Source organism: Clinocottus analis, unplaced genomic scaffold (assembly GCF_023055335.1).
Source record: "Clinocottus analis isolate CAN_PGR_092001 unplaced genomic scaffold, fCliAna1.0.p SCAF_3, whole genome shotgun sequence".
Lineage (NCBI taxonomy): Eukaryota > Metazoa > Chordata > Actinopteri > Perciformes > Cottidae > Clinocottus > Clinocottus analis.
Genome location: NW_027176042.1, coordinates 2444206 through 2457819, shown reverse-complemented (window position 1 = coordinate 2457819; position 13614 = coordinate 2444206). Strand labels below are relative to the sequence as shown.

Below are 13614 nucleotides of genomic sequence, written 5' to 3'. Positions count from 1 at the left end.
AATTAAATGCAATTAAACCGGAATGGCTGACTGTAAGCTGACTTAATGGTTTAATTAAATGTGAAGCTTTTTGAATGTTTGAACAGACAAAGTAAAATAAGAGAAGTGGGTCCGCGCGTGGGTGAAGCCGCAGCAGCAGCAGGACTCGGCACGCGCGCGCCCTCTATGGGCCGCGCGCGCCGCCGCAGCAGCAGCAGGAGCGCGCGCCTCCTCCCTCCCTCCCTCCCTCCCGCTGGAGCGCGAGCTGCATTCCTCTCCGCTCCATTCACGCGCAGGGAGCCGCCGGAGAGAGAGCACCGCCGCTCCGTGACCAGAGTGGAATGTCCCCAAGTTTTTGGATTTTTAAACCATGGAGAGGATATCGAACCTGCGGACCACCTGAACCTGTAAGTACCGCGGGGACTCCGGCGGAGGCTTTTCCTCTGCTCCGTGTTGGAAGCGGCGGGTTTTTGGGGGAAGAGCCGGCTCAAACATTTCGGCTCCATTTCTCTCCCTCGCGCGCTCGGCTTCCTCCGCGAGTTTGGAGAGCTCGAGGCTCCAAAACCAAACCCGGAGCGCCCCGAGGCGCGCGGGGGGAGGAAGAAACGCGCAAGCAGCGCGCGCGTCCAGCCGTTTTTAGCGTTGAGGTGTGTTCCGCTGCGCGCGTGGAGGCTCGCGTGCGCGGCGGCGCCGTGTTGAATGTGCGCCAGCCGCGATTGATCCACGCCGAACTGCGGATGTGACGGCGCCGCGCGGCGATTCCAGCTCGCGGGTTTAATGAAGTAGAACACGCGCGAGCTGCGTCCTCTGCAGGTTCGCACCTGGCGCGAGGAAACTTGAAACGCGGGTGAGCTTTTTATGCAATTTCCTCTGGTTTGGTGCAGTGTGAGCGGAGTTTTCCGGCTGGTTTGAGAACAGCGGCTGCAGCAGGAAAAAAAAAAAAAAAAGAAGGGGAAAAAGAAGCGACTTTAGTGGCGTGGAGAAGCTTCGCCCCGCCGTGATATCTGGAGAGAAGTCCCCGGAACCAGGGTGTGTGACACGGGCTTAGCTAGCAGCGCATCGCGGAGGCACCTCACGCCCGCCAGAGAGGAGGGGGGCCCCGCACACAGTCCAGGTATCCACCGCCCTGACGCGGCCGCCTGGGTAAATAGTCCGGGGGAGGCTGCGTGCTTTTGGGATTCAACATTTCCTTTTTCTTGCTCTTCTTCTTGTCTGCACGTTGTTAGTTTATTTCCCCTCAGATGTGCCTGTGTTTCCTGCCCGGGCTTTCTTTTAATCGGACCTCAGGGAGGAGTTGTGTGGTTATTTCTCCTGGGGAGGGCTGCTTAAGAAAGAAACAGAAATCGATCCACCTATTAGCTGTGAAATAATTGTAAAGTGTGTTGTTGTGGTGTGAACGGAGCTCTCTGCTCGTGAACGAGAGGCAGTTTGTGAGCTCTGGTATTCGGCAGCATCGCCCCTCTTTGGGCCGGATGGAGAGGAGCTGTCTGGCTGAGAAGCTCCATCGGATTCTCCTCACTTCTATTTTTTTTTCTTCTATTTTACAAATCAAATCCTGGTTAACCAAATTAGACTGGCCACCCCAACCCCACGCGCGACGTGAATTCATTTAGAGCCCATTTTAAACATGTATTCATGAATCATATTAGATGAGCAAGGTCTTTGACATCTTCTTAACCTCTTTCTGTGAGGAGGAGGAGCACCAGACTACAGCAGAGCACAAAAACACTATAATATGAATTTAATATCAAAGGAGTCTGCATTGTGTTGGCTGTGCATGTGAGATGTGTTGAACCTGGTGGTGCTGGTGTGTGTGTGTGTGTGTGATCTGGTGTGGCAGCACTCCAACACCCGTAAGACACAGGGGCGATGTGACTAACACAATAACTCTTTATCAGAAGTGACGTGACCCAATTTTGCCTCTGCTCAGTCAAGCAGCAGCTTCTTATTGACAGTTAAATGCGGCGACCAGCTTCCCCAGTTAACCGGCCGCCATGTGAAGCGTGACGTGGGTGTTTGTCTAGGAGGTGGTGCCCAGTCACAGCTTTAAATCATTCACCCACAGACGGGCTGACACCTCGCCAACCGCTCAGCAGAGGTGGCTCCTCCATCCAAACACTTCCTTTATGTGACGGAGGAGTGGCAGCGACGTGACCACACAGCTGAGGGGCAAAGTAATCACCTTTTTTGTTTTATTTATCTAGTGCGTGGATGTGGATACAATAACTTCATGTGATTATTATCCAACAATGGATCATGTGAAAACAACCACATGTTCTTTAAGGTGGGTGAAAAATACAATACATCAGAGTATCGCGATATTTTGCGTGGAGATATAGTATCGATACACAGAAGCCAAGTATCGATCTTATATTTTATCAACTCTAAACTTTTTTTGGTCCCAGATTAATAAAATCTGTTTCTTTTTTGTCGACAAAGTTTTCCTTTGGGGACAATTTGCGGTTGAAAAAAAGGTAATAAATCGCATTATATCGCAATACTCAATGTATCGCGATAATATCGCATCGGGACTTAAGTATCAAATGTTTTTCTGTAATTAAATATAAATATAATCAGTCCCTAATTATCCCTTTCTGCTTTCAAAAAGTTCCCACCTTAAAACAGCGAAGGCGTCTTTTATTTTATTTATTTTGGAATAAAACTGTGACCTTGCATGCCATTTCACATGAAGGCTGACAACCCAGCCAGAAAATTACAAGCAATTTGCCTCAATCTTCTCTAATTATGATACAAATCTGCCCCACAATGCAGCAGCGGTGTCATGCGTTTTGAACGTCCGCCCCGTCCGGCTGCCGTGAAGGGCGAATCTGTGATGTCCAAACTTTGGAATTTGAGCTGACATGTGCACTTTGCACCCCGCCGGTCCGGCCTTTGTCCCGCCCCCCTCACCCCCGCCGCCCCATCACATTCCTCTGGTCTTTTCAGTGACGGGCATATTCAAGGTCTAATTAGATTGTCGATGGACGACAAAGCAGAGGAGCGGTGCGAAGTGAGAACACTTGGCACCGCGAGACTGACCCTAAATATTTGGTCTTGGCGTGTGCATTGATAAAGGATTTCAGAATACCAAATTAAAGGAGAAGACTTGAATTAAACTCGGTCACGCTCGCAGGGGGCGGCGTGCTCACCCGGAGTGAAAAACTGCTTTACTGGGTCATTGGAATTTTTTATATATATATATATATATATATATATATATATATATATATATATATATATATATATATATATATATATATATATATATAAATGTGTGAAAGGACTTAAAGTGCTTGATTGTGTTCTTCGGCTGTGATTCATTGCTTTCATGCGGCCGCTCGATATCTGGACCGCGTTCACGCTCCCGCTGTCGGCTGGTGGGAATTGCCCGACTGCAAAACGCCGCTCCGTTCCTCGTACCGTTGGACATTTTTAAATCAGTGTGACGACCTCATGTTTAGGCATCTCCTCTTCTCTCCTCCTCTCTGCCTCCAGACTTGAGCTGCCACTCGGGCTTCCTTCCTCGCCGCCGTCTTTCTCATTTACCTCCTGAAACTCGTCCGTCCTCTCACCTCTTTCTCTCTCTCCATTCTGACTTCGACTCTCCTCTTTGTCTCGTCCTTGTTCCCCTCCTTCCTGAGACATGCGTCCTCCCTCTTCCCTCGTCATCCTCTCTCTCTGTGTCCATACTCCCGGGCATATGAACTAGCAGTCCAGTCCTCTGCTAGTCTTGCTGGCCGGCCTCGCTGCAGGAGGAAGCGTTGGCTCCAAAGAGCATCCCGTCTGCAGCCAACAGGTCGGATGGTGTCTGTTGCACCGCCTGAACTGATGGAGGGCTTCCTCTGCAGCTCTGCGGCGTAATGCAATATCTGCTTTCATATCCTCGCCGACGGAGATGGCGTGTTTTTATTACATAAGTTTTCATTTGTGTCAGTCTTGCTAAAGAGGTTAGCCGCGGTGCCGGCGCTGCGCTCCCACAGTGCTTCACTCTGCCTGCCCTTTTGCCTCTTTTTAAGTTTCCTGTTTGGATCCTTCCTTCCTTCCTTCCTTGTTTCTGTCACATCCTCTCTCTTCTCCATGTTGTCACCTCTCCATCCCCTCTCTCTGAGTGGTTTTGGTTGCTCTCTCCGGGGTTTGTGTGGCGCCCCGAGGAGAGGCGCCACACAGCAGCAACAATATTAAAACGCACTAAAGAGGGACGAGCAGCAGGGCTCTACCCGAAGGCCCTGTTGTGTACACACACACACACACACTACACAACACACACAGCTCTCATGGTGCTAACACCTCTCCAGCCGACAAGCCTTAATATGAAATAAACTCACTCGCCAATACCTGGCGGGTCTGTCTTGACTGACTGCTCAAATAGGAATGACCTCCATTTGGCCCAAATGAGAAGCTGCGAGAGAGAGTCGGCGGGCGGCGTCGGACCGCAGAGCGCTGCGGCATTACCAGTCGTATCAAGAGGTGAGCCTGCAGGTGAGCCGCAGGCATAAATCCCAATCAGTGCCAATCAGAAGTGATTTTAAAGACTGACTGATGTGCCGGCTTCATCACATTTCTTTAAGAGGGGGAGCGCGCTCGGGCCTGGAGGTTTTATTTTGGTCCCAGGAAAGCGCCCGACTGGGAGAGGAGCGAGCGGCGGCGGCGTGCGTGGACGTTGCAACGAAAGCCTCGTCTGTATTGTTTGATGCTTTGACCTTCGTTGTTGCATCCCTCACTTCAGACGAAGCCAAATAAATACGACCACTGTGGCGGCGGAGCAGACATTTCCTCAGCTAGAAAATGGCTTCTTTTTTCTTTTCCAGCCTTAGTTTCTCCGTCTCCGTCGTGCTCATCCAAGTGAACTGTCTGTTATGTATAATTAATTTTCTCCTCTCTCCCAGTTTATTTTTATCGCCCACTTTTAACCATTCCTTCAAAGGACCCCTCCCCCGCGCGCGTCCTCCACGGCGCCTGCTGAAAGTGACAGCTGCTCGGGTACGGGGGGATGCTTTTTGAAGCAGGCACTAAAAAGGGCACTCGCTCCAGTCGCCTTGGAATAGAAAGGGGGAGAGGAAACATCTCCCGTTCTGACAGGATCAAAAACGTGCTCGCTAATCTGGCTGCAAATTGAAAATAAACTCTGTCTCCAGCGTGCCGCCGGTTGGGGAACAGAGTTGACGCGCCGTCCTTTTGTGCAAAGAGTTGTTGATTAGTTTGACTGAAGTAGGACGCGGAGAACTTGTTCGCTGCTTCCCGGGCCTTTCGTGCTCTTGACGACTTTTCTTCTGCACAAATCTAATTAATAATCTCTCGTAATTTGCCGAACGGGCTCTCATCCAAACCTCAGACACCGTGTCGTCGGCTGTGTTTGACCCTTCGGTCTCCCGGCGGCTCGAGTCCCAGTGAAGCCTCCAGGTTCTGCTGGAGCTCCAGAGGTGTGGCGCTGACCCAGCGGCCTTGTGGAGAACCCCCCCCCCCCCTTGCTCGTGGGCACGGCCGCAGCATATCAGCAGATGAGGTTTCCTCTCCGGCATGCCGACGTCCTCGTCAGCATTCTGACTCCCTCTGAAGACACCGACTCATGTGGACATCAAATAAAACCCGGCTTCTCTTGTTGCATTTCCTCCTGCCATCGATCAGGAGGACTCGGTTCCTTCCTGTAAGTCAACAGCGGTCTCCTCGGTATGTTCCTGCTCAGGTATGCAGCAGGTGACGCGCAGCGCTTTCTGTCATGCCGCTTGTTCCCATAATCCCTTTCTTTCTCTTTCCGTAGCGAGTCACAAGATGCTTTCTGTTATTCAAGATTCAAGATGTTTTTACTGCCATAAGCACAGATTACAGTTATTCTAGACAATGAAAAGCTTATTTTGCTCCTAACACAGAATACAATAAACTTAAGCTAAAAAAAAAAAGAAAATAAGGCACAAAATATAAAAGATAAAACAGTATTGCACAAAAATATGACCACAGTGTTGCCCATTGTGTCTTTATACACTATGCATTGCTGCAACATTAATATTAATAACATTATTGATGTGGCTCTCAGGTCAGTCTTTAAGGGAAACAAGAGTTCAATTTGTTTAAAGTACCTTGAAAGTGTTTAATGGTACTCTGTAGTTCATTAGTTCATCGTTCTGACTCATTCTTTTCTCATATATCAGAGTATTTATCAGGTCATGTAGTGTTGATGGAAATGATTTTAATTGGATCTGCTCCTTTTATAAATATAAAGTCGTTTATTCATTAAAGTTGAGTCATAATCTGGTGTACCGGGCCGCTCATCCTGGTCACAGCCTCCGTACCACACTGTGCCGTTCTCAGGAGATAACGCACGTGAAGAAGAGTCCGCCAGCCTCGATGCTGCGACGCTGTGGTCGCGTCCCATCACTCATACGCGCTGTGTGCCTTGCTCACTTCCCCTTCAGCAAAGAACAGCAGCTTGCACCGGCTCGGTGTGGAGAAGCAGCTCTTTGAGCGCACTGCATCCGGCCCGCCTGTCAGCATCACCGGCAGAAAGAGTGTGTGTGTGTGTGTGTGTGTGTGTGTGTGTGTGTGTGTGTGTGTGTGTGTGTGTGTGTGTGTGTTGCTGATGCTGAGATAGTCTCAGTTTAGATGAGGGAGCCTACTGGTTGTTTACCGTGCTCACTAGAGTCTGTCTGCCTCTCCAGGCATGTTTGGCTTGTTAATGAGAACCACCGTGTGAAGGGAGAGGAGACAGCAGCGCGTGTGTGTGTGTGTGTGTGTGTGTGTGTGTCTGCATGCATTTGCATTGCGATAAGCTGCATATCATCAGTGTGCACGCTCTACAGGCCCATGTTATACAGCTATATATGGTATATAGGCTCTCAGAGAGTGTGTGTGAGCGTGGGGACTCGTGGTGTTAAATGTGAGGTAACACTCTCCACTGTGGGGAAGAGTTTACACGGCACACAGCCATTTATTGTTGTGATTAATGTTAATGGTGCAGTCCCTCATAATTATTGCCCCCCCCCCCTCCCCGCCTTCTCCGTCTCTGTAGCCTCCACTTCTTTACCCCGCCCCCTCCTGGTTTGTGTTGTATTTACCAAGGGAAAACTTAAATAATTCAGGCGGCCCGTTCTCCCCAGCTCTGTAAATACGACTAATAGCAGCCGGCCCTTTTAACAGAGCCGCTTGCCCGGGGAAAGCCCGGCTGTGGGCTGGAGCCTATAAATCAGCCGAGCCGCCTGTCCGGCCCCTTTGCTGTGGCCGCGTTGCGGGCGAGCCGGCAAACCGGCCCGATGTTAGCGGAAGGACGGGGCGACTTCATCCCGGAGAGGTCAGCCGTGTGGCGGCGTCGCATTGAGAAAGAGTGTGTGTGACTGTGTGTGTGACTGTGTGTTGGACAGGATCTCCCTCTCCCTGAGTCGCACTCTGGCTTGTGTGTGTGTGTGTGTGTGTGCGTGCACGCTCCTACGTGGACGCGCGCTCCACGGCCCATAAACCTCAGACTCTGATGTCAGCACCTGCATGTGTGTTTAGAGATAAAGTGCTCATTCATTCATTTTGTTTATCACTCATTTTTTCCCCCTGAGTGCCTGGCGCTCTTTAGATGTGGGCTGGTGCTTCTGGCTAGCTGTGTGTGTGTGTGTGTGTGTTTGGTGAGGTCTTTTGTAGTCAGACACTTCAGAGGAAACCAGTCAATAACAGAAAACCCTCATTTTGGTTCTTCAGAACGGGCAGTTAGCCTTCCTAAATCCACTGTGCCGTCCCACTTCAGCTGCAGGAAGAACGGTAGCTTTTGAGTAGCTTTAGCTGTAAATCACTCTGGAGCGCTTCCCAGCCTCTCACCTCCTCGTATTTAACTCTCAGCCCGTTCACGCACACGGGCCAAGTGGGACTTCGGGTTTAGGGGCCAACTCCAAACTTTACTGAGCTCCGACTGGAAGCAGGTTTAGTTTATTTCAAACCGTATCCCAGATTACACTGACTTGTTATTCAGAAGAAACCTGCAGAGCCGTGCACGCCTGTTAGCTTAGCTTGCTAGCAGGAGCAGGGTGCTTCCCCCACAGCTCTAAACACAGAGTTATGTCCCCGCCTGAGGAATAGTTTGGATTCCTGGCGTCCGTTGGCCCGCGTTAACGCCGGAGCCAAATTCAAGTTGTCAAATTGCAAATGAAGTCTGAAACTCCCCTTAAACGGTGTCAGAGCAGCACAGAAAGGCTTGCACCTCCCTCCTTTACCACCTCCTTTTCATTCCAGAGCCTCTTTGTCAGCTCCCTCTTTTGTGCTCCTCTCAAAGGGTTAAAGAGGGAGAAGTGATGAGTAGCCCGCCAAGGCTGGCCTCCATTGTGCGTTGGCATTGTGCCACTGCAGAGCATGTCGACCGTGGACACATGTACAAGGGACTTTTCTCTGCTCACAGTTACTCAGTAATACTACCCCGGCTCCTGCAAATCAATGCAAATACCTTCGGGCATCAAAAGGCTAACGATAACACTCGTGTGTCATCGGGCAGCTCGATGCAAAAGAGCCTGGCGTGAGGTTTGAAAGCTCCGCTTCTTTTGGCCTCCGACATCCCGACGGGCATCGCCGAACAGCTCGGGGACCCTCGTTCTGGCGTCCGACAGCTTCACGCTAAAGGTTCGCGACGCTCCTGAAGGGCCGGTCGTTTCCCCGTCGACTCCCTCGGTGGACACATGTTCTCGAGGACCATGAAACCGCTTCCCTCCCTTTGCTCCTCGCATAGCTCGTTAAGGAGAAAACCACTCGGTGGCATGTTGTGTGGAGCGTCGCTGGCTGCTCGGCCTAATTCTTTTAGCAGACCCTGGGCTACCTCCGTGCTGTACGCACGTCCCGGGGGTGCTTTTAAGTCGCCTCTCCGTCCTCGGCCCCCTGCAGAGCAGCGGGAAGCAGAGCCGGGGCACTCTGGGAATAAGTACTTCAGGCCAGACAATGGCCGGCCAACGGCAAAGGGGGGTGGGGTGTTGATTGTAAGCAGAAATAGCAGGAGGAGGAGGAGGAGGAGGAGGAGGAGGAGCAGAGGAGGGGGTGCGGTGGGAGGAGGTCGAAGGTTAGACTGATCCCTACTTTAAAGGTGGAGCGAGGCCATGGAGGGCTTTATTGCCCTCGTGTTGCTTTTTGCCCGGCCGGGGTGAACCTCTGAGCTGCTCCTGCACCGTGGGGGAGGGGCTTGGATGTGTGTGTGTGTGTGTGTGTGTGTGTGTGAGTGCAGCGCTGCACATTGCTGTCCCATGATGATGGCTCCAGTTGTGCTCGGTGACCTCTGACCCTGACCCCCGCCCCTCCCTTCACCGGGAGCGTTCCCATAGGTCAGCGTCCCTCCAGCTCCCCCCGCGATGAGCGGCAGCGTCTCACCGGTCGCTGCCCGACTCTTCTTCTTGCTTTTTCGCCCCGGCTCGTCTCTTTCCTCTCAGCTGTTCCTCTTCTTCCTCTGCGGCCGGCGGAGCGGCGAGCGCGGAGGAATGCGTCGGCGATGCCATTCGGCCCGACGCATTCCACATGAAATGGAGCGTGTAACTCGTGACTGGTGTGATGTGCTGATGCGTGGCGGGTGGGAGGAGTAGCTTCTTTTCTCTCTCCAGCGAGTCTTTCTCTCGGAGGGCCGAGCGGTCGCTCCTCGGCTCCCAGTGCGTTGTGTTTTTGAGGCGCCCGGCTCCTCTTGCTGTTCCTGAGCGTGACCTGGTTTGGCTCTTGGGATCGGCGTGACTCGGCCCAGCAGACGCTCCCTGCCGGCCCGCTGACACATGCCAGAGAGCATTCGTCCAACTGGCACTGGAGGCAGCACTAAATGTTGAGCGTGGCTTCAGAACAAAAGGCGTACACCTCGTTTTAAAGCGGACGAAACGAGGCAGAAGAAGTTGGATTCTTACGTCACCAAGCTGAACGTCCATAAGTCGTCTCCGGCACTCAGGCTGCTGAATGAGACGCGTTTCAAACGCCGCCGCCACGTGTGATGTTCTCACCAACGCGACTCTGGCTGTTTTTAGCTCATCCCGCGCTCCCTCCACACCTCATCCTGCCCTCGGCAATCAGCGCCGGAGTCAAAACTTGGCCGCGGCACAGACGCATTTTCAAAAAAAGTAGCCCGTCTCCCAGTCTGCTCCGTCGCTGCGTCGACATAAAAGCCTCCAGCGCTTCAGATTTGTGAAAGGGCGGGATTGGAGAAATGTGAACAAAACGATGCCAGAGCCTGCACCTCAGCCAGGAACGGCTGAGGAAGAGGAGGAAGACGACAACAGAGGGGGAGGAGGAGGGAACTTGGCAGCGCCGGCTAACTCAGAACAGCAGCGAGACAGCTCGCACCGGGGAATAACAAATAACGCTGAGGAGAGAAGCTCTGTTGTGCGAGGCCGGGCGGGGAAATGGAGAGAGAGAGCGGGAAAGAGGGATGACGAAAACTCTGAGAAGCTGAGTCAAACTCTAATTAAGGACCCGAGCGCCGCGCTGGAACAGCTGCCGGCGCTTGTGCCACTCCGGCACGCCGGCTTTACGGCTTTTTCTTCTTTTTTTTTTAGTTGGAAGCCAAACAGATGTTACAAGAGGGCGGCGAGTTTTAGCGGACGAGAAGTTTTGGTTTCGGGGAAGAGGAGGAAATGAAACGCTCCCTCTCTCCATGTCACGGCCCGCCGGTCGCAGCGGTGAGGAGGATTGTGATATCGTGTTAGCGGTGCAGCGTGGTGGTCACTGTCTGGTAACCTTTAGGAAACCGGGCGCGAAAATCTTGCCGTGCCAATTTCAGGTCCCAGCATGCCCCAATTAGATAATATTTTGGCATAAAATACATAATTTTTTCCATTTTTTTGAACCAAACGACAGTTTTTTGACTGAAACTCCTTCCTTACTTTGTTTTATTGTGATTGTTGTTGCAGATTCTGATTCTTTAGGTCCTAATCTTTCCATAAAGGTCTTATTGATGCTCCAGGAGGCTTTTTTGGGGAATCTGGCTCATATCATGCTGGATGTTCATAGTTACCATCAAAATATCTTTTAAAAAGATTTTTTTTTTGCAGATATACATTTTTTTCCCCAAGACTTTGCTGAACAAATACATACAATAAACACAAGTATTGGATTTGGAAATTCCTGTTCAAGTTTGAACCAATTTCTACAAAATTGCTGGTGCGTGATTCATTACTTTTAAAATAAATTACAATTCAGGACATTTATATCGTTGCATTTGTGTATTTTATTTTAGTTGATGCAGAAATGTCTCCTTCTGCTTCCTGCTCACTCAGGATGATGAACCGCTCTCTAAATATTAAGCTGTTCTCTGAATATCACCGCTTTCGGGGCTAGACTATAAACCATGTTGATCAAATCACCACCATTACGGACGTCTCGCTTTTGATTGAATTTACCCAAAATCGCAAATTATTTCCAAACCGACGCGACTCCCGTGTAATTAAAGAGAGAACGGCTGCGGCAGCCAGACGTCCGACCAGATGTTTGACCGACAAATCAGCCGCAGAAATCAGATCTGACTCTTAATCGCTCCGTACGAACGCCATAAGTCAGCCGAGAGGAGCGAGGACGCCGCGGCGACATCGGGCCGTCGTTACATCTGTCGCTCTCAAAGTCAATTATCTTTAATTTCCGCTGCGATATTGAGCCGCGTGTCGCACCTGTCAATCTGCGTTTACCTTGTCAGGTGACGCTCACCCCTTCTCCTGCCCCCCCCCCCTGTCTCATTCTGTCACTCTCCTATGGAGGGTGTGATGAAAATGGCTGTTTAATCATGCAGCGAGGTCAACCAATCAAAGGGCCCCGGCCGAGTGATTTAAAGGCCTATTCGGAGCACAGCTGGAGGGCGAGAGATGGCGACAGTTGGAGAGAGAGAGAGAGAGAGAGAGAGAGAGAGAGAGAGAGAGAGAGAGAGAGAGAGAGAGAGAGAGAGAGAGAGAGAGAGAGAGAGAGAGAGAGAGAGAGAGAGAGAGAGAGAGAGAGAGAGAGAGAGAGAGAGAGAGAGAGAGAGAGACGGCTTTGATTGCTGAATGGCTCCGGTCACCTCTCCTCCACTTACCGCCGCTCTCGCTCCACCAATAATTGTCTCGGATAGATTGATGTGTAGTGGGAGAGATGAATGGATGAAGTGAGCAGAGGGCGGGTCGGCACATCAGCGGGCCGACCCGCCGGTGATGAGATGCGTACACACTCTCTCCAAACTCACAGGACCTCATCACCGGCAGTATGGACCCGCATCTTCCTCCCATTACCTTTGACAGGCTGCCTCTACTGTAAACACACACACACACACACACTGCAGACAAGGCAGTTCACACCTGAATGTCAATGGCGGCGGGTGGCAGATGGTCGGGAGGAGCAGGGGAAGTGAAGGCAGACAGACGGTGGTCGTCTCCTGAGCCTGCAGGCCTGGACTCCGGTCGCCCGATACCCAATCTGTGGTTTAGATGTTCATTCGGCTTGTTTGTCCCCTTCCTGTTGTCGTCCACACAGCAGACCTCGGCCCTCTGCTGCACATCGTGCACACACTCCGACAGCGGAAGCAGAACTTTACAAGCGCTTGTAAAAACTGAGAGCGCTTCGCAGGACGATCACGTTTCAATGTCACTCGAGCGCTCGCGACGATGCTTCTATACGCTGCGGACCAGCTCCAGATTCCTTTATGGGGAAACCTTATGAAACATTAATGCGCCGCGAGAGCCATGAAGCGGACCGACGTATAAAGAAGAGTGGCGTTTATGGCCGAGAGGTGGAAGTCGGTGCCAATATCCACCGTCGTCGGGTCGCAGAAAAGACGACTGTCTCTGCACCTGCAGACCTCCGTTATGGGCAGAGTGTGTTATAACCCATGCTGACATACTCCTGGTCACTGCCATCCCCTGAAACCTTCTTCCTCGTTCCTGTTTCTAAAAACCTGCAGGACTGCAGTGGATCTCTTTCCGTGCAGAATGCATCATTTGCTGTTTTTCTTCAGAAAGACCTGAGGTGTTTTCTGCCTGACAGTCACTCTTCAGGGTTTAATTGCCCTCGGTGTCCATCTCCCAACAAGCTGAGCGTTGGTTAGCCGTTAGCGGTTAGCATCGCGTCAGCTTTACTCTGAATAATCACACATGCTTCATCATATTTGGCGGCTGCCACTTCACTTAAATGAACAACCTGCTATCAATTTCTTTTTGTTTGGGATTCATTTGGCATGCCCCAGTGCATTATGGGCTGTTCCTGCTGAGGTTGTTTCCCAACAATTATCCCTCGGTGCCGCAAAGCGGGGCTGCGAAATATAATTGAATGTTAATCGAGATCACGGTTCGGGCTTCCCACCATTACGTGAACATATCGACTGTCGTATTGGCTTTTCAGACGCGTCCTCCGCTCTGAGGACGCTCTCTGCATATTAAATGAGCTCACAGAGGAGATCCAGATGTTTGGGCTTCACTTTCAGGCACCCGTCACGCCGCTGCCCACACACCTTACGGCAGCAGCCCGTCAACAACTGTGTTTACCTGAAGATGAACCGAATGTTTCATCTGATTGTGAAACAGAGATTGAGATGCAGCACAATGTGGAAGTGAAAGCCAGGGTTTTGCTGAAATGTTCAGCTGAAAGGGGAAGAAACACCGTACAGATGTAAACACTAGCAGTGCTGTGATTATTTATATGTGAAGGGGAAATAAACCTATTTTGTTATAAAACAAATAAATAATTGTGATC

At 51.1% G+C, this 13614-nt stretch overlaps 1 protein-coding gene across 2 annotated transcripts in view; it reads left to right on the top strand.

Moving 5' to 3' along the window:
- The first annotated feature begins 281 nt into the window (after positions 1-281).
- The window catches only part of plxna1b (plexin A1b), a 164034-nt gene continuing 150701 nt past the window's right edge, over positions 282-13614 (top strand). For both annotated transcript variants that reach the window (XM_068593452.1, XM_068593451.1), the window contains exon 1: positions 282-386. The gene's annotated coding sequence lies outside the window, so the exon portion shown is untranslated. The remainder of the gene's footprint in view (positions 387-13614) is intronic.